At 42.4% G+C, this 19,820-nt stretch overlaps 1 protein-coding gene across 1 annotated transcript in view; it reads left to right on the forward strand.

Annotated features, from left to right (window-relative positions):
• The window catches only part of PCSK2 (proprotein convertase subtilisin/kexin type 2), a 203,363-nt gene that overhangs the window by 1,058 nt on the left and 182,485 nt on the right, over positions 1-19,820 (forward strand). The gene's annotated exons all lie outside the window — the stretch shown is intronic.

Genomic DNA, 19,820 nt, shown 5'->3' on the forward strand with positions numbered 1-19,820 from the left:
TACAGTGATCACTAATTGAAATTGCTTAGAAACTGCACCTCTATAAAAGATTTAAAGGTAACTAACCGAAGGAGCTTACATAATTTACATGTGAGGTTTCACATTTGCTTTGACACTCAGAGCCAGGCTGACAGAGGCATCGATAGTCATGGTCTTCTCTAAGAGCAATGTGAGATTTTAGGACAAGAGAACTTGATAAAAGGTAATGCAGGATCGTACACAGTTATTTGACCTGGAGAACTTGAAGCACCTTTTGACATTGTTTTGTTTCTGGTTGCTGAGAAGTCAACCCAGGCAAACCCCAAACTGGCAATCTCTCCAGATCAAATATTAATTAAACCTAGATGTGGATCCCTTAATCCAGGTTCACTGAATAATTAATAATAATTAATAATATCATTAATAAATAGATTAAACTAGGGAACAGGTTTGATTAAATGCTTGAGGTCAATACAACGGGAGCAGTCAGGGTAAGGATAAACTCCCAGATGTACACAGGGAGAGGAATTGAGTTAGCATTGCTGCTGCTACTCTGAAACCTGCTCTTTGGTGTTTTTGTTTTCCCAGTAGTTATGCAATAAGAGCCTGATCCAACTTCCATTGTAATGAATGGGAGTCTGGTCATTAACGTCAGGGAGCGTTGGATCGGGCCTTCCATTTAGATCAAAACCCATGTGTAGTTAGACTGCCTTCTCCAGAGCCACGCACTGCATCTGGGCAGTATTATGGCAGCTCCACTGAGGTTTCATTAGAGAAATGAAGGCAAAATAAATTACCACTTTGGCCTCATTCCAGCTCTGACTGATACTGCGTTGGTTGGTAGTACTGAAATCCTTGTTCTGTTAGGAACAGGAATTCATTGCTGGTGCCTTTTGGAAGTGATCTTATACCTAAGCTTCTGTATACTGCTCGGGTTTGTTGGATGGGACACTTTGGCATCAGTCTCCCCTGTTCTTCCCAGCCTGCTCCTTTGCCACCATGTCCTGGGACCTGTCACTGCTGGTGCTGACTAGTGAGGTTGGGGGTCTCTGGCAGTGCTTATTTTCACCTTTGCTTTTTTAATGGGTATATTCTTATGATCCGGGTGGGGGAAAATTCAGAGGAGAGAGAGAGAAGGAGGTGGGGAAGGGCCACTCTCCAGCAGCCTTGGGGTGAGAGTCCTGATCCTGTCTGAAATCCACAGCTGGGGTTGTGCAATTTCACACATCTCCTTTGCATATTAAGAATTGTCCCAGGTATATTAATTTTACATTAAGAACAAGCCTGGCTCCTATTCTTGTATCTTCTCACAACAGAGAGCCAAGGCAAAGTTCCTGATCTCCTAAGGTGTCCAACAGAGCACCTGCTCTCCATAAAATCTATGCAGAGGGAGCTATATTCCATGAACATGCTTCTATTTGGGAATAAAACCTTCCAGGTAAAATGACAAAAGCGGTGCCAGGCCACCAGACTAGCCCACAGCAATGTGTGTGCACTTCCAGGAATGACACTCATAAACTATTCTGCTGTGGCTCACACACTGCTCGGAGAGACTTCCAGGTTATATGATGTTATTCCCAACCAACCTGTGCCTTCTTCCACCCCCTCCATCCCCAACACACTCTCTCTTTCTCTCCCTCTCTCAGCAGAGGAAATATCATTGCATTCTTTAAAACATGTTGCATTTATCAAGTTCTGCAGCAGAGGATAATACAAAGGAGGCTGATTACTATCTTCACTTAGACGGGGGAATCCTCACTATGTCTGGCACAGAGTTTGATAGCTCTGATTCAGTGCTCTGATCTCTGCTTCCTTTTGGCATGTGTCAGCTGCTCTGGTGCTTTTTCAGTATTTGTGAACTCAGAAGACTCTTATCCTTCATGTCTTCACTGGTCTTAGTGTCCTTTCAGACCTTGATTCTTCAAAGGCAACTTTAATGGGACTAAATCAGTGCAAAAAGTTAAAAGAGGGCATATGTAGTGTATGTTTATGCAGAATCAGGGCCTTCGGTTCTAAACTCTTCAGGGTAGGTACCTACAACTGTGGGTACTATATGAATAATAAACAGCCAATTATTTTAAATAGATCTTTTTATTGCAAACTTCTAAATTGTACAATGAAACATACAGAAAATACTAAAAATATTAAACCACAGATAGCACTGATCATGGTTACATCCTTCAACCACAAAGGTTGTTTTTGACAGTCTGATAAATTATTCACTCAAGCCAAATCCTGCCCTCTGTGCTGATGTTGAGTAGCACCTCACTCTGAAAGTAATCACATTTATTTTAATGGTGTTTCTTGCAGAGGAGGTGCTTCTCACTGGGAGTAAAGCTGGTAGAGTGTAACCCTCATTTGGTAATATACTTACTTGGTCTTATATCTGTCTCTTCACGGGCACAGAATACCATATATGTAAATATAGGAGAAATGTGGGAGAGGCTGTTTACCTTTTACATAATTCAGACAACAATTTTTTAAATAATTCAAGGTATTAGTTTCATAGAAGATTTTTAAAAATATCTGATTCAATGTATGCAGGGTTCTTTCATAACTGACACATGAGTTAATATAGCAGGTTGTTTAGCAGCAGATTTCCAGTAAAATGTAACTGAGAAATTTGTAATGAGGGCTAATATTACACATTTTAGCTGTTCTTTGATAGGCCAGACCCCCTTTGGGTAGGTCTACAATGCAAAAAAAAAAAGTGTGTTCTTACCTTTGGTTAGCTAACCCTAGTTAACTAACTCAGGCTGAAATGGCAGTGAAGATGCAGCAACTTGGCTCTTAACTCTAGTCAGAAGTTTAAGTTCAAGCTTTGGATCCCTTGTGGGCTTTAACTCCAGCTCTGAATCTGAGTTAGTTATAGTCCATATTTGGGCACCTAAATAAGTTGCTTGATTTTTTTTCTCGTGCGCAGTGCCCAAGGACTTCAGTGGGAGATGCTTGGTGCTCAGCCCTCCTGAAATCAGGTGCCTAAATATAGATCTGGGACTCTGGCATTAGGCACGGATTCCTGAAAATCTTAACTTGAATTTATCTTATTTCAAATAATCCTAAACTCCCTTCTTTGCTTTAATTACATTTTAATGATGTATTTTGATTTGTAAGGTTGAGAGCTTTCCAGTTTATCTGCACCTTCCTAAAACAACTCTAAAATTCCTCATAAAATGGTCACTCTTATAAACCACATTCATTTCTTCACATTCCCACTCCTTCTAACCCTAAAACATGACATTTAAAAGTGAAAATGTTAAGATGGCTCTTTATTTGCTTTCGAACCCTTGAAGCACTCTTGCATCATGTTTTCACACTTTTGTCCACAACCCTGAAGGCTAGGAAATGAAAGCTGAGCATCCAGAATCTGGGACTTGAAGAATAATACCAAATATTGTTAGACTCACGATAAAATTGTAAGACTTGGCAACTCTGCATTACGATACTTTGCACAGAAAAGACAGTTAAATTATATCATACCCCTGACTAGTCCATTATACAATCAATAAATTGTAGTTGAAAAAAAAGATTGTCACCAAATCTCTATCCACAATGAAGCAGGATTGTTCTATATTTCACATTTCCTAGTGTTCATATTCTCTATTCAAGAAAATTAAACTTTGGTTTATTAAATGAAGCAATATTCACAAAATATCAATGTTTCCACAATAGAGCTTTTCTCAGTACAGATTACAGAAACAAAGGTCACCTAATCATTACAGATTTGTGTGCAGGTTTTTAAGTAAGATCAACTTCGTTTCACATTTTGTTTTCATTAGCTACATATCTCATAGTCATGACAAAATGCCACCATGTCTATATACTCCACCTTCACTCATCTTGCAGTGGTGAAATGCTTTGAACAATCAGTGGTCAGTGTCCTAAAAATCTCAAAACATTTTGTGTTTGCTGCTTCCAAACTGTGGGCCAAATCCTGCATTGGCTGAAAAGATGTAGAAGAGCTGTGCCAATGCAGAAAGCAAAGATACATACCTGAGCAGGCGATTGCTTTGCTCCCCATTTTGCTTAACACCAGCTGGCTTAGGTGCATGTCTTCATTTATTCCAACAAGTGCTCCACACAGTTTGGGGATTTGCTCTGAGTGCAAGGGTTCAAAAAAGAACTAGATAAGTTCATGGAGGATAGACCCTTCAATGGCTATTTGCCAGGATGGGCTGGGATGGTGTCCCTAGCCTTTGTTTGCCAGAAGCTGGGAATGGATGACAGGATGGATCACTTGATGATTACCTGTTCTGTTCATTTCTTCTGATGCACCTGAAATTGGGCACTGTCAGAAGACAAGATACTGGGCTAGATGGACCTGTGGTCTAACCCAGGATAGCTGTTCTTATGTTCTTATATTCAAGCAGCCCTGTCAATGACTACACTGCACTGCTTGTGGTACATCCCCTTTTCCCTCTTATGAGCTGCCGCACAAACTTGGGAAGCACAGAGTGTGGGCAGGAGTTTGTATGGTGTAGAAATCTAGATGAGTGGCAGACTGACAGATTTGCAGCTGTGGAAGCTCTTTACAACGGGCAAAATCCCCTCCGCTCCCTGTTCCAAAGTGGTCAGGCTCCTTCTTCCTTCTCATTGGTACTGTTCTGTGTTTTTCTTTGAATAAAACCGTAATCCGAGGATTGTTCAGATACCTTTGTGTATACAGGCTTTGAATTGTTTTTAGCTCTGCTCCCACTTCACACCGAATGCTATAAAGATAGTTATCACAGTGGGCAGATCTGGATCAGCCCCTAAATCTTGAGAGAGGCTTTTCTGTGGATACATGCATCAATTATAATGCCAGAAAGGAACATTGGGATCATTTAGTCTGACCTCCTATACAGCACAGGCCACAGATCTTCTAGTAACTCCTGTTTAAACTAGCACATATCTGTTAGAAAAAACATCCAGTCTTGATTTAAAAATTGCCAGTGCTGGATAATCCACCACAACCATTTTAAAATGGTACTGCTGGCTCATTACCTTCACTATTTAAAATGTGCCTTATTTCTACATTTAAGGTTCAGTCCTGTGTTTTTGTGCACCGAAAACACTCAGTGATTGAAATGGGGAATTTTGCGTGAGTAAGGAATGCAGGATTTGGCTCTTGAGAATTTCTTATCGATTTTACTCAAACATTTAGTGGCCTTTTTGGAGGTCAGCATTCAGCCAGACTTTTACCTGAGCCTCTGTGCATGTACCTTCCCAATTTTTTGTGCACATACCTGTGTCTGCACTTTGCGGGTCAGCGCACCAGTGCCGAGTTTGCACACATTTAGAAAGTGCTGGTTTTGCCTAGGCAAAGTACAGACGTTAGAATGTTTACTATCATGGGAGCAGAGCTTTACTTCTATAAAATGCAGGTGAAAATATATGCAGTGCAAAAGGGGAGACCAGTCTTTGGAAATGTAGGCTTTTGTGTGTGCAGCATAGATATGCATTGTTTTAAAATATAGGATCTGTTTATGCTCGCATGGAAATCAGTGGGCTGAAAATCAGGCCTCAGACTTAAGCACACCCTATTAGGAGTTCAATAATCAATTTTAATGGCATCCTATAAGATTCATTCACACAAACATTCCTTCATTATGAAAATAGGAAAACCTCTCATTAAACTATAAACAGCTGCAATCCTCTTTTACACAACCTTTTAAAATCCTGCTGTGCTTCTGGATCAAAATGATCCCACCACTCTGCCACCATGTCAAGGTTCTTTCCCCACTCTGAACTCTAGGGTACAGATGTGGGGACCTGCATGAAAGACCCCCTAAGCTTATTCTTACCAGCTTAGGTTAAAACTTCCCCAAGGTACAAACTTTGCCTTGTCCTTGAACCCTATGCTGCCACCACCAAATGTTTTACACGAAGACCATGGAAAGAGCCCTATTGGAGAGGTCTTCCCCCAAAATATCCCCCCAAGCCCTGCACCCCCTTTCTTGGGGAGGGCTTGATAAGAATCCTCACCAATTTGTGCAGGTGAACACAGACGCAAACCCATGGATCTTGAGAACAATGAAAAATCAATCAGGTTCTTAAAAAAAGAATTTTAATTAAAGGAAAGGTAAAAGAATCACCTCTGTAAAATCAGGATGGTAAATACCTTACAGGGTAATCAGATTCAAAACATAGAGAATCCCTCTCGGCAAAACCTTAAGTTACAAAGAGACACAAAAACAGGAATATACATTCCATCCAGCACAGTTTATTTTACCAGCCATTAAACAAAAGGAAATCTAATGCATTTCTAGCTAGATTACTTACTAACTAACAGTTGTAAGGCTGCATTCCTGATATGTTCCCAGCAAAAGCATTACACAAAAAGCAACTGCTGCAACACTAGGTCCCAATCATTAGAATGCTCATTTACGAATTTACATATCATGGCCCCCAAAATTCCATTAAACTTCTCCACCAGGCCATTTGTTTGATGATGGTAAGGGGTGGCAACCAAGTGATTCACCCCATGAGCTTCCCAAAGGCTTTCCATAGTTCCTGCCAGGAAATTAGTTCCTGCATCTGTGAGGATGTCGGAGGGCCAACCTACCCTGTCAAAAATGTCCAATAGTTCCTGACACCCCTCGTTAGCCCTAGTGTTGCTTAGAGCTACTGCTTCCGGCCATTGGGTGGCAAAATCCATGAAAGTCAGTGTGTACTGCTTTCCTCTGGGTGTCTTTTTTGGAAAAGGACCCAGAATATCCACAGCTACTCGCTGAAATGGAACCTCAATGATGGGGAGTGGCTGGAGAGGGGCTTTGACCTGGTCTTGGGGTTTTCCCACTCTTTGGCACACCTCACAAGACTGGACATAGGTAGAAACATCCTTGCCCATTCCCTCCCAGTGGAACGACTTTCCCAAATGGTCTTTTGTTCTGTTCACCCCAGCATGGCCACTAGGATGATCGTGGGCTAAGCTTAATAGCTTTACCCGGTACTTAGTTGGAACTACCAACTATCTCTGAGGATGCCAGTCTTCCTGATGTCCATCAGAAAGAGTTTCCTTGTATAAAAGTCCTCTTTCTACAACAAACCTGGATTGATTGGAAGAGCTGAGAGGCAGTGGGTTGCTCTGTGCTGCCGTCCGAGCTCTCTGGAGGCTTTCATCTGCTTCCTGTTCAGTCTGGAAGTGTTCCCTTGATGATGGAGACATCAGTTACTCATTGGATTGTGGACCTAGGCTTGGTCCCTCTGGAAGTGATGCAGGTGATGGGGCTGTTTCTGTTGATGGTGAACCGCTCTCTGCTGGTGCACTATGTTGGGGTTCAGGCTCTGGCTGAGCCTCTTGTGTAGGGTTATCTGCTGCTGCCGGTGCAGGTTTGGTGGAGCCCTCTGGTGTTGGGGTTGCAAGTACTGGATTTGATACTGGCAATGGTTCTGGTCCTGGTTGTTCCACTGGTTCTGGTTCTGGGACTGGCTCTGTCTGGGTCTCTGGGACTGGATCCACTACTGCTGTTGCAGATGTGGGGTGGGGTCCGGTTCCATCACCCCTGACGGGGTCCTGGTTGAAGTTTCTGGAACAGAGCTAGGTGTGACAGCTTGCTTAGCCTGGCTGCAGGTGACCATTCCCACCCTCTTAGCTAGCTTCACATGATTGGCCAAGTCTTCCCCCAACAGCATGGGGATGGGATAATCATCATAGACTGCAAAAGTTCATGTTCCTGACTAGCCTTTGTACTGGACTGCCAACTTGGCTGTAGGCAAGTCAAAAGAGTTTGACTTGAAGGGTTGAATCGTCACTTGGACCTCTGGGTCGATTAAATTGGGGTCTACTAAGGAAGCATGGATAGCCGACACTTGTGCTCCAGTGTCCCTCCACGCGGTGACCTTCTTCCTGCCCACACTCACAGTTTCCCTGCGCTCTGAGGTTATCTGGGAGGTATCTGGGCCTGAGGACCTCTGGTGTGATTCTGGTGCAATGAACTGTAATCTGTTGGGGTTCTTGGGCAGTTGGCTTTTACATGCCCCAGCTCATTACATTTAAAACATCATCCAGCTGGTGGGTCACTGGGGTGGGGTGGGTTGCTGGAGAACAGTGTGGCAGGACGATAAGGTGTCTAGAGTGTTCCTTGGGGTGTAGTTGGGGCCTTGGGCTGCCCCCGGTAGTAGGGTGTGGTCTGAGGTTGTCCCTTCTGGTATCCGCTCCAACTGCGACCAGGGTTGTTCCTCTCTCCTCCCTCCACCCGTTTTGTTCTGGTTTGTCCCGCCTCTCTGGCGGTCTGGGACTGTTCGTATTGATCAGCATAAGAAGCAAGACTTCCTGCTGAGTCCATTTTCTTATCCCATAAACACTGTTTTATATCATCCTTGGACATATTTAGGAATTGCTCCTGTATCATCAAATCCCGCATTCCTCCAAAGCTAGTTACAGCCCATCTGTTGAGCCATTTATGAAACAGATCTGTCATCTGGTTTACATAAGCCACATTACTTAGTCCAGGTCCTCTCTTAAGGGCTCTAAATTTTACTCTGTAAGTTTCAGGTGTAACATGAAATTGCTTTAAAACCAAATCCTTGAATTTATTATCGTCAGAAGTGTCATCAATAGGCATCTTATTGAATATGTCCAGAGCTCTTTCAGTCAATTTTGTGACCAATATGGTCATCTTGTGAGCTTCAGGAATTTTATGGAGTGTGCACAGTCTCTCAAAGGTGAGAAAATATTCAGCAATATCACTGGATTCATCATACTGTGGACATAGTCACTCCCATTTGTGGATTGTTGGGTAAGAATTGTTAGGGTTATCCGGTATATTCTGCTGAACCTTTGTCTTCCCTATCTCCAGTGCATTCTTTGTCTCTTTTCCCCTCTCCTCCATTTCTTTTCCCTTGCCTCCATAGCTCTCCTGTGGGCAGCCTCCTGGGCTTTTTCTGCCTCTTTTTCTGCCTCCATAGCTCTCTGGTGTTCCTTTTCTTTCCCTTTTGCTTCCATGCTGGTTTACTCCAGTTTGTGTTGTGCCTTGCTTTCTGTCATCCTAGCCTCTCTGTTTTTAACTAACTTTACACCCGAGAGTTAGAAAGAAAACAACAAAACAAACAAAAAAAACCTGGCTTGTAAAATTTTGCTGTGCTGTAACCTGATACCTATGTTTTTTTTCCTGATAGCTCTTCTCAGCCTACAGAAAAATCCATTTGTTATGCCTGCTGCTCTGTCCCCCAGCCAGAGAGACAGAATCTACAGCTGCAATCCTCTTTTACATAATTTTTAAAATCCTGCTGTGCTTCTGGTTCAAAATGATCCCCAAATGATCTGAAAATGATCCCACCGCTCTGTCACTATGTCAAGGTTCCTTCCCCACTCTGAACTCTAGGGTACAGATGTGGGAACCTGGATGAAAGACCCCCTAAGCTTATTTTTACCAGCTTAGGTTAAAAACTTCCCCAAGATACAAACTTTGCCTTGTCCTTGAACCCTATGCTGCCACCACCAAGCGTCTTACACAAAGACCATGGAAAGAGTCCACTTGGAGAATATATCCCCAAAATATATCCCCAAAATATCCCCCCAAGCCCTACACCGCCTTTTCTGGGGAGGGCTTGATAAGAATCCTCACCAATTTGTACAGGTGAACACAGACGCAAACCCGTGGATCTTAAGAACAATGAAAAATCAAATCAGGTTCTTAAAAGAAGAATTTTAATTAAAGGAAAGGTAAAAGAATCACCTCTGTAAAATCAGGATGGTAAATACCTTACAGGGTAATCAGATTCAAAACATAGAGAATCCCTCTAGGCAAAACCTTAAGTTACAAAGAGACACAAAAACAGGAATATACATTCCATCCAGCACAGTTTATTTTACCAGCCGTAAACAAAAGGAAATCTAATGCATTTCTAGCTAGATTGCTTACTAACTAACAGTTGTAAGGCTGCATTCCTTTTCTTTTCCCGGCAAAAGCATCACACAGACTGACGAACCCTTTGTTCCCTCCCCCTCCAGATTTGAAAGTATCTTGTCTCCTCACTGGTTATTTTGGTCAGGTGCCAGCGAGGTTATTTTAGCTTCTTAACCCTTTACACGTGAAAGGGTTTTGCCTCTGCCCAGGAGGGATTTTATAGCACTGTATGCAGAAAGGTGGTTACCCTTCCCTTTATATTTATGACACATGTGAATAACTCTTCCAATAAATGGAGGATTTAAAAACAATGGGTCAGACCCTCAACTGGCATATATTGGTCTAGCTCTATTTACTTTAGGTGAAGAGCAGGCCCAATGAATGTTGCCTAAGACATGCTATAGTTTGGTATGTAACCACAGAGCCTTCCCCAAGTGCACGGTCAGCCCAGCTAACTGGGCAGTGCCCTGGGGAATTCTGTGGAGATGAGGAATGTGACCTCACAGGCAAAGCTGATCAGTGTTCACCACTACTGATTTGAGGCTACATTAGCTCTGCCAGCTCTTGGGATTTGTAGATTGCCTTTGAAAGGTGGCTCTATTAGAACTGCTCCCACTGATGTGACCCCCTTGTTTCAGAGGTTTCATGTCCTCCTATGAAGGAGCATCTTGAGAAAGGTAAGCACCTAGGCCTGGATGCATACATTTTTAGGTGCCTAGAACATTACTGGGATTCACAAAGCCTGAGGTAAGCACCTGGGCTCCCTATGTAACAAATGGGGGGAAATATGTACCTTAGACTGTGATTCACAAAAGTTAGTATGGCTAGGTACTGAGCTGCCTAAGTTACCAGTGGGAGATGCTGGCCAGAGGGGTGTGTGCTCTCACCAACAGCTAGGGGACAGCCACTCACCAACATACTCATTCCCCACCCACCTATCCCACCAGTGAAGGGGGCCTGACCAGCCGCCAGATGCCTCAGGATGACCAGCCTATAATCACAGCTGTCTGTGGAGACCAAAAGCCACCTGCCTGCCCCCTGGAGCTGCTACTGTGAGGAACATCTGCCACCTAAAGAAGCCTCCATGATAAGGTGATGAGTTGAGGAGCCCTGGGCGAGGAGTGGAGATGAAGGATTGGTGTATTGAATTGAGGTTGGTGAGAGCCTGGAATAAATAGACTGTAAGGGGGAGTAAGTGTGGAATTTTTGGGAAGGGAAGAAAGAAGAAGACATTAGTGGCTATTCTGTGGGCAGGAGGGTGCAGGGAGACTATTTTAACCAGGGAGCACCATGTGTTTTGCCATCAGAGGCTGAATTTTTTGACGGAGTTCCTTAACATTTTGTGATACAGCATAGCCCACTGCTCTTTGGCCTGACCAACCCTCACACCTCCCCTTCCTTACCAGAGCTCAACCAAACCCACTGCAGAGCTTTGATCTATAGCATGCAGTGAGCTCAACCCCCGTCCCAAATCTTTCCTCTCCCCTTCCTGCCTCTAGGTGACATAACCATTACAGTTCTGCTATGGCTGGAGACTTCTGTGCTCACATGGGTTGTGTCAGGATGCGCTACCTGAGGTGATAGGGTTGATACAGATGAAATAGCTCTTTCTATTTCCTTTATTTTTACCCTACCTATTCCAGTACTGGAGTTTCTTTAGGTTATTTCCTTCTTGGGTCTAGGCCACAAAGTCATGATTTCAATACCAGAACTGGATAAACCCAGATCAAATTGATGATCCTCGACATCAGTGGAGTTACACGGGGGCTGAATGTGTCCCAAAGTGCTGACACTGCAGTGCTGTACAGAAGAGGGATTGTTGCACTTTTAAAAATGCTGTCTTTTGAGAGAAGCATTGAACTCTGGCAGCAAGCCAGGTGGAAGTTAAAAATCCCACTGCAGTATGGAGAAAAATAAGCACCAAGGGGACAGGATGGTGTAGATGAAATAGAGCCTTTAGGGCAAAGGTTCAAATCCAGCATAATTAAATAATGATGGGTGTAAACTGACAGTCACAGTCCAGATCCTAAGGATAAGTGATTCTATCACAGGACCAACAGCATGTTTGGCATTAATTTGTAGGCAGACTTAACTGAGAAGCTGTGACACTTTGGGGTTGAACCCAGACCAGTAAGGAGTTGTCACTGCCTACCCTGTAGGTCTCTGTGCTGTGCAGCTTTGGTTCAGATCCCTGTTTTCAGCACATTGATCTCACCCTGGCTTCCACCAGCCTGGTTACTTCTTGCAGGGTGACCCCAACAACCCTTTCAGCCCTGAGTGTCCCCCCAAACCGTCTCCTCTGCAGAGCTCAGCCCCTCTCACTGTAGCAGTCACAAAACCGTATCCAGGTCACTGCTCCTTTACAGACATTGTCCACAGCACCAGCCAGTTAGTTTGGCGGAGGATTTTACCCGTCAGTTTGAAACACTGCACTGAGATGGTTGTGTAATCAAACAAGATTAAGTTTATTAACAGAGAACAACTATTTAAGTAATACCAAGTAAAAGGCATTGGGATAGAAATGGCTACAAACCAGCAAAAGTCAAAATATGCTTCTGAGACTAAAATCTAACTTAACAAGCTAGAATCCTTTGTTCAAAGTCATTTCTCACCACAGTTCTTTCAGCATAGCTGGTCAGTACTTAGCCAGGATCCAACACACAAAGCCCAAAGTGCTTACTTTCTTTGACGCTTCAGGTGAAGGATGCTAAAATAGTTCTCTGTTTCCACTTGTATCTCCCAAAGTGCATTGACCTGGTTACAAGGAGCAGGAAGGCTTCCTGTTGTTCTTCCATTTCTGTGGGTTTCCCATCCCCCAGCTAATTTGTATGTAAATGGGGCTTCCATTGTTTTGATTCCATAACGCTTGATTTACATTGGAGACAGGTAGATAGCTGCCTTCTCTCCTGTCTGTTTCTCCCAGCAGTCCCAGAGTCTAAAGCATAATATCAGTGAGTATCCATAATTCCCTTACATTTCACAATGATCTTAATCACCAGTGTCCCACAGGCTATCAGAAAAGACCGTACTCAGGGCTGGCCTTATCAGAGGTGAACTGAGGTGGCCACCTCAGGTGCCAGACTGTGGGGGCGGGGGTGCGCCACTAGGAACCAGAGTGTAGAAAATTGTGTCTGCTGCTGGTGCATATGTATTTTCTCTGCTGTAGATGCACAGAGATGGTGGAGTGCTGTGCTGGAGGAAGGAGGGCTCAAGAAACATAACAGGCAGGCAGGAGAAAAAGTGAGAGGGAATAACAGAAAGCATCAGGAGCTGCAGGGAGAGACAGGAGGAGGAGCCTCTTATGTACCTCTCTAGCACCCCCAGGAGCCTGGACTGATTAACACCAGCTTCTCAGGGAGCTTCCTGTTTCCTGCTGCTTCCCTGAACCCAGTTGAGGAGAGTTTAGTTCTTTAAGTCTAGATGATCCATGACCCACTTGACCCACTTGAGCAGTAGCCTGAGGGACTTCCTTGTACTGCATGGGCCACAGCAAATTAAAAACTTCATGTTCCCCAAAGACAATGAAAATAGAAGTTTCCATCCAACACATTACTTGCGTGAAATCCCCAATGGTGACAAAGTGGAGAGGCCATGGCTTATGTACTCAAAAACCCAAAATGCTGCATACTGTTTTTGTTGCAAACTCTTCCAGTCTAATGTTCTAGCCACATTGGGTTCTACAGGAACAAAGGACTGGACGAATCTGGCTAGAAATCTGGCATGCCGTGAGAAGGCAGCAAATCACCAGAGAGCATTCCATGTGTAGAAAAAGCTTGAGATGAGACAAAGGTTAAAAGTCACCATAGATGATAAGCATCAAGAGAAGATTGCATCAGAGTCTCTTTACTGGCAAAATGTTCTGAAAAGGCTCACTGCCATTGTGAGAATGTGTGCTACCCAAAACCTAGCACTGCGTGGCACTTCAGATCAGCTGTATGTGCCAAACAATGGAAACTTCCTTAAAATTGTGGAGCTGACAGCTGAGTTTGATGCCGTACTCCAGGAGCATCTAAGAAGAGTCACCACCCAAGAAATGTACACACACCACTACCTTGGAAAAACAATTCAAAATGAGATGATACAGTTACTGGCAACAAAAGTCAAACAGAAGATTGTGGCAGATCGGAAGTCAGCAAGATATCACTCTGTTATTCTGGACTGCACACCTGACATCAGCAATACGGAACAAATGACTTTAATGGTGCATTTTGTAACAACAACAACAGAACCTAGTGAAAATGTCCCTGCAATGGTGACTGTCAGAGAGCATTTTCTAGAATTTATTGATACTGATGATACTACAGAAGCTGGTAAGACAAATGTGCTTCTTAAAAAGCTGGAAGATATGGGAATTGCGATAGCTGACACGAGAGGTCAGGGCTACGATAATGGTGCCAACATGAGACGAAAGAACAGAGGAGTGCAGACACAGATCCGAGAGTTAAACCCTTGACCTTTCTTTGTCCCATGCAGTTCTCATTCATTGAACTTGGTGGTCAGTGATGCAGCATCAGCTTCTAGTGAGGCTGCTGAATTTTAATGTAATTCAAAGCATCTATGTATTTTTCTCTGCATCAACTCCTCAATGGCAAATTTTGAAGCAACATCTGGGAACATCCTCTCTGACACTGAAACCACTGAGTGCCAAATGATGGGAAAGTCGAGCGGAGGCGATAAAGCCTGTCAAACACCACATTGGGAAGATAGATGATGCCATAGTTGCCGTTATGGAGGATAATGCTATGTCAGGAAGTTTGAGGGAGAACAGTGGCAGAGGGAAATGGAATAACCAGATACATACATAACTTCAAATTTCTGTGTGGCTTAGTGTTGTGGCATGACATACTGTTTGAAATAAATGTTGTAAGCAAGAGACTCCAAGGTGTTGACCTTGCTATATCTGGAGCAATGGAACAACTGGACAAAGCAAAGTCATACCTCCAATCTTACCAGTCAGATGAGGGATTTCAAAATGTTCTGAAGAGTGCACAGAAGTTGGCAGAGGAACTTCACACAGAAGCTATTTTTCCACCCATTCAAGAATACAAGAGTCACCAAAGAAGAAGACATGTTGATTACGAGGCACGGGATAATCCCATAAGAGACCCCAAACAAAATTCAACCAGGTGCTGGATTGTGTAATACAGTCAGTTGAAGAACGTTTCATGCAGCTCAAGGAACACAGCAGTATATTTGGGATGTTGTATGATATTCCAAATCTCCTCACTATACCTGTACACCAGCAATGCAGGGCACTAGAGACAGTGTTGAGACATGATATGTGTGATATTGATGCGAGTGATTTAGGTGATGAACTGAAAGCCCTTTCAAGATACATTTCAGCAGGGTCAACTCCAAAGGCTCTTCTGGAATATATGTGCACAAATAAGATGACCACCCTCTTTCCAAATGCTTTTGTTGCTCTGCGCATATTCCTAACACTTCCTGGAACAGTTGCCAGTGGAGAACGCAGCTTCTCCAAGCTGAAGTTAATAAAAACACATCTATGCTTCACAATGGCACAGGAGAGGCTGGTCGGCCTTGCAACCATCTCAATAGAGCATGAGCTGGCCCAGGTTGTGGACCTTCAGCAGGAAGCAGTTCAAAACTTTGCAACCAAGAAGGCATGGAAAGCACCACTTTGATTATTCAAACAGATAAAAATGCCAGTGTTTACTATGCAGACAAGAAAAGTTACGTTTGCTATTCAGGCGTTTGAAAGTTAAGTGTTACTTAAAATTTTTGAACAAGGCATTTTAAGTTGTTAGTTCTCCTTTATTGGGGTAGGTAGCAGAGCAGTACCATGAGAGGAGTAGAACAGGAAGAAGGCAGAATTGAGACCTTTCAAAGTTTTGGCCCAAGCGAGGGGGCATGCGGGGCATTATTTGAGCTCCCTACCTCAGGTGCCAAAATGTTGTGGGCTGGCCCTGACCTTACTTGATACACTTTTATAGTGCAGTAACATTACAGTCAGTTGATTCAATTGCTTATTTTTGGGTTTCAGACCCTCTCTTCTTCCTCTGGGGTGTCTGGACCCCAAGTGTCAGAGGCCAAGGACTGAATGGACTTGGACACTGACCTACTGTCCCAGTGCTAGACTTGATCCTTCCAAACCAGGACTGAGGCATTGTGGAGATGCTTGAATTTCTGTTGCGCCTCAGAGATCTCCAGAGCTGCCAATCTGCCACCTTTCAGGAGAATCAACTTCTTTTTAAGTGTAGGCGATAACCTGGTGTCCTGTACAGTTTTTTCCTCACTCAAACAAATTGTAAGGTATAAGGCCTTGCCTATATGTAAAACATTTGCTGCTTTAACTATGCTAGCATTGTTTAAGTGGCAAAAAAACAAAACAAAACCAAAAAACCCTAGTGTTTGTTGCTATATCAGTGTAATAAAAGGACTTATTCTGGTATAGCAAAATGAAGTGAGCTATTTGGGTGTAAAGCACCTTTTACCTGTATAACTGTGTCTGCACTAAGGCTTTTACCAGCATAACTATCTCTAAATAAAAAAATCACACCCTTTACTGACATAGTTATACCAGCAAAACTTTTTAAGCATAGACCAGGTATAGATCCTTTTACAGGAGCTTATAGTGAAAGCTATTTCTGCTCAAGCATTTACAGGATTATTCTAAAAATCCCTAACCATTGCAGCTCAAATTTCAAATAGTTACAATGAAGTACTTGCAAAGTAGTTGCTGCATTATATCTGGAAATTTCTTTGGTGGATTGTTTCAAGTAACAAATCCTGAGAAACTTGTCAGCTGCTCAGAGACAATTTCACTGACCCAAAAATAAGCTAAATTAATCAAATTATTGGGTATGATTCAGTCAGCTGTAATTAAAAATATCAAACATCAGAAACCCATTTGTGAAGTTTCTATTTGTAAAATAATATCTTGGTAATTGCTGAAAGAATCTCAATTGCAAAAATGCTGTGCAATGTGTTATCGGTATAATTGATCTTTTTCCTGTACTATCCTCCTAGTCATTTCTAAAGTATATTATGAATTGTGTCAGGTCCCCAGAGGGCTGCTTTTGAAAAATCCCATTCATAGAATATCAGGCTTGGAAGGGACCTCAGGAGGTCATCTAGTCTAACCCCCCTGCTCAAAGCAGGACCAATCCCCAATTTTTGTCCCAGATCACTAAATGGCCCCAGCAAGGATTGAACTCACAACCCTGCATTTAGCAGGCCAATGCTCAAACCACTGAGCTATCCTCCTGTAGTGCTAAAGTTGTAGCTCAAGTGGGGAGGGTTTGTACTTTGGATTAGGAGTATCTGAATTCTATCCCTGTTGTTGCAAGAAGTTCTACATGGCTGTCATGTGCAGTTTAGCAGCAAGCATGAAATCCTTGTTGACCATAGATTTGTTACATGATTATGAAGCTGAGTCCATCCAGTTGAACTCCTGTTGTCTTCAGTCAGTATTGGAGGCTTAGTGATAATTGAATAAGGAAACTGGGTCCTGGCCCATTATTCTCACATTTCATTTATTTATCCATTTGTATTTTGTGTGTCTACAGTAAGTGGGGATATTTTTCATTTTTACACCCAGAACAGGAATAACTAGGACACAAAGAGATTTGTCATGTATTATCAACCTTCCCCAGTAAATTTCCATGTAGAGGTTATGTTCATAACTTATTTCATTGCCCACCTAAAACAAATGAAAAGAATTACCTAAATGCCCATATATAACCTGTTTTCAGGCAGCAAATGAGTGTTCCAGCTACCCATGACTGAACTAGAGCATTTACTCACCTGTTCAGTAGAAGGTAACTATGCAAGACCACACTCTATTATGGCCAAAATTATATAATCATGATTTAAAAACCTGAAACAAAATAACATTTAAAGTTGTAAAAAAAATTCTTAATGAAAAAAAAAAACGGAGAGAGAAATGGACAATATTATTTGGCCTTGTTTGGATATTAAGCTAGAGCCAGATGGTAGAGTCTCCGATTCTTCCAGGTACCTAAGAAAAGAGAGTATGTATTATGCAGCCTACTCTACATGTGCATTCTGTAGCCATTCTCTTATCTTCTCATACAATCTTTGTGGAAGTGCATGTGTGAAATTAATGAGTCTCTTCACAGTTATGATTCCTAGACCATGAGCTCTCTGGGGCAGAGACTGCCTTTGTTTTACTTGTTTGTACAATGCCTAGCATGATAGAAATCCCTCACTAGGACTTCTACATGTAACTGCAACATAAGTAATTAATCATACATTTCTGTATTATGCACATATCATACTTTTCTTGATCACTAAATGTCTAGTTATGGGCCTGAGCCAACCCCCACTCAGTCTGAACCTCTAAATTTGGGTTGGAGGTATTCAGAATCAGAACCCAGATCTAAACTCAGTTTTGTTAAGGCCTCTGTTATTACAATGGTGGATCCAAAACCCCTGATCCAAACAGGCCTGAAATTTTGGGTGTTTGAGATCCAGATCCACATTTTTGCATTGTGAGCCAATCTCAAAAATCCCACAAACAGCTGTTTTCTTTCTCTCATACACATATACAGTCAAATTCTTTCATACATTTACAAAACATAGTCTGTCTGTCTTTCTTGAATGTGTCTTACATCCAAAGCACATGGTACCCCAGTAGAGTTTTCCAGGATCTAAAGGCTGAATCATGCTGCGTAGCTAATTAAAAGCCTACATTTGCCTCACTTGATTGATGTAATTTAAGAAAGATAACGTATCAGCACATACTAGATTAACCTCAGTTTATGATGGCAATAAACTGCTAACATTTATTAATTGGTATTAACAAACAATAAAGTCTTATTCTGCAGCTGCCTGAAAAATCAATAAGCAAGGACTTTTGATGGTGGGGTGCCATTTCCCCCCCTTTAACCTACAGCAGCAGTGAGTTTAGTTCATCTTCTTTGTTTCTTCCAAGAAGAAGCTCTTAAATCTACTGTGATTCCTGACAGAGGGCTAGATGCTCTGTTATACTGGTGCAAATCTGGAGTAACTCCCTTGGGTTCTAATGAATTACTTCAGACTCATGCCGGTGTAAATGAGAGCAGAATTTGGCCAGGAGTTATAATGTGACAATGCTAAAGAATCTCAGTAAATCACTTTCTTCTAACACTAAACAAGAAACTTTAATAGAATGAAGAAAACAGCCTTATCTCTGAAGCCACCTCTATATGAATTCTGGGGCAAATATGGTCCCAGCTTTCACCAGATCTAGTCTCTTTATTATGCAAACAACAAGGTCACCTGCATCAACAAAGAAAAGGGAGGAAAGGTCATCTAGCCAAATTAGCCTTTGCTAGGAGTGGGCTGTTGTTTTCGGTGATACCATTCCTGCTTCAATAGGAATATATTATGTACCCCTAAATTCTGAGGAGATAAATTGCTAGGAGAATTGCTTAAGCTTAGTAACATGGCTTTTCCTTTAGGCAGATGTGGCTGTTATGATGAGGAAATTGCTGTCATGTATTATTTAAATTTTAAAAAATATTTATGAATATCTATTACCAGACAAGCACCGGAATATGTGTATATTATGATTGTACTTTGCACTTAATATTTTCAAAGCATTGTACAAACATTTGTGAATGCTAACAACAGGTGACGTAGATAAATACGTATTATTACCTCCGTATTACAGGCAAGACAACTGAAATGTAACGAGGTAAATTATTTGATTTGTAGAGGCTCTAAGCACCTGCAACTGTCATTGAAGTCCGCAGGCATGGTGGTTGCTTGGCACATCTGAAAATGAGGCATATGTACCATGGCCAAGTTACAAGTGAGTATCAGAGCCATGATTACAAACTCAGGTGCTACAGCGCAGGTTCAGTCCAGTGGCGAGAACACTGTCTCTCTCAAGCAATGATTCATTATAATGGTGCAGCAGCACTGCTGTAGTTATAGGTTGGGTCTTGACTTCTGTTTAAAGGCTGACCTTGCTAAATTCCGAAGTACAAATCCTTAGTCAAATTTCTTGATTCTTAGTGTGCCTCAGAAGGGTGCAGGACAGGG

The sequence above is a fragment of the Caretta caretta genome, chromosome 3 (genome assembly GCF_965140235.1).
Source record: "Caretta caretta isolate rCarCar2 chromosome 3, rCarCar1.hap1, whole genome shotgun sequence".
Taxonomy (NCBI): Eukaryota; Metazoa; Chordata; order Testudines; family Cheloniidae; genus Caretta; species Caretta caretta.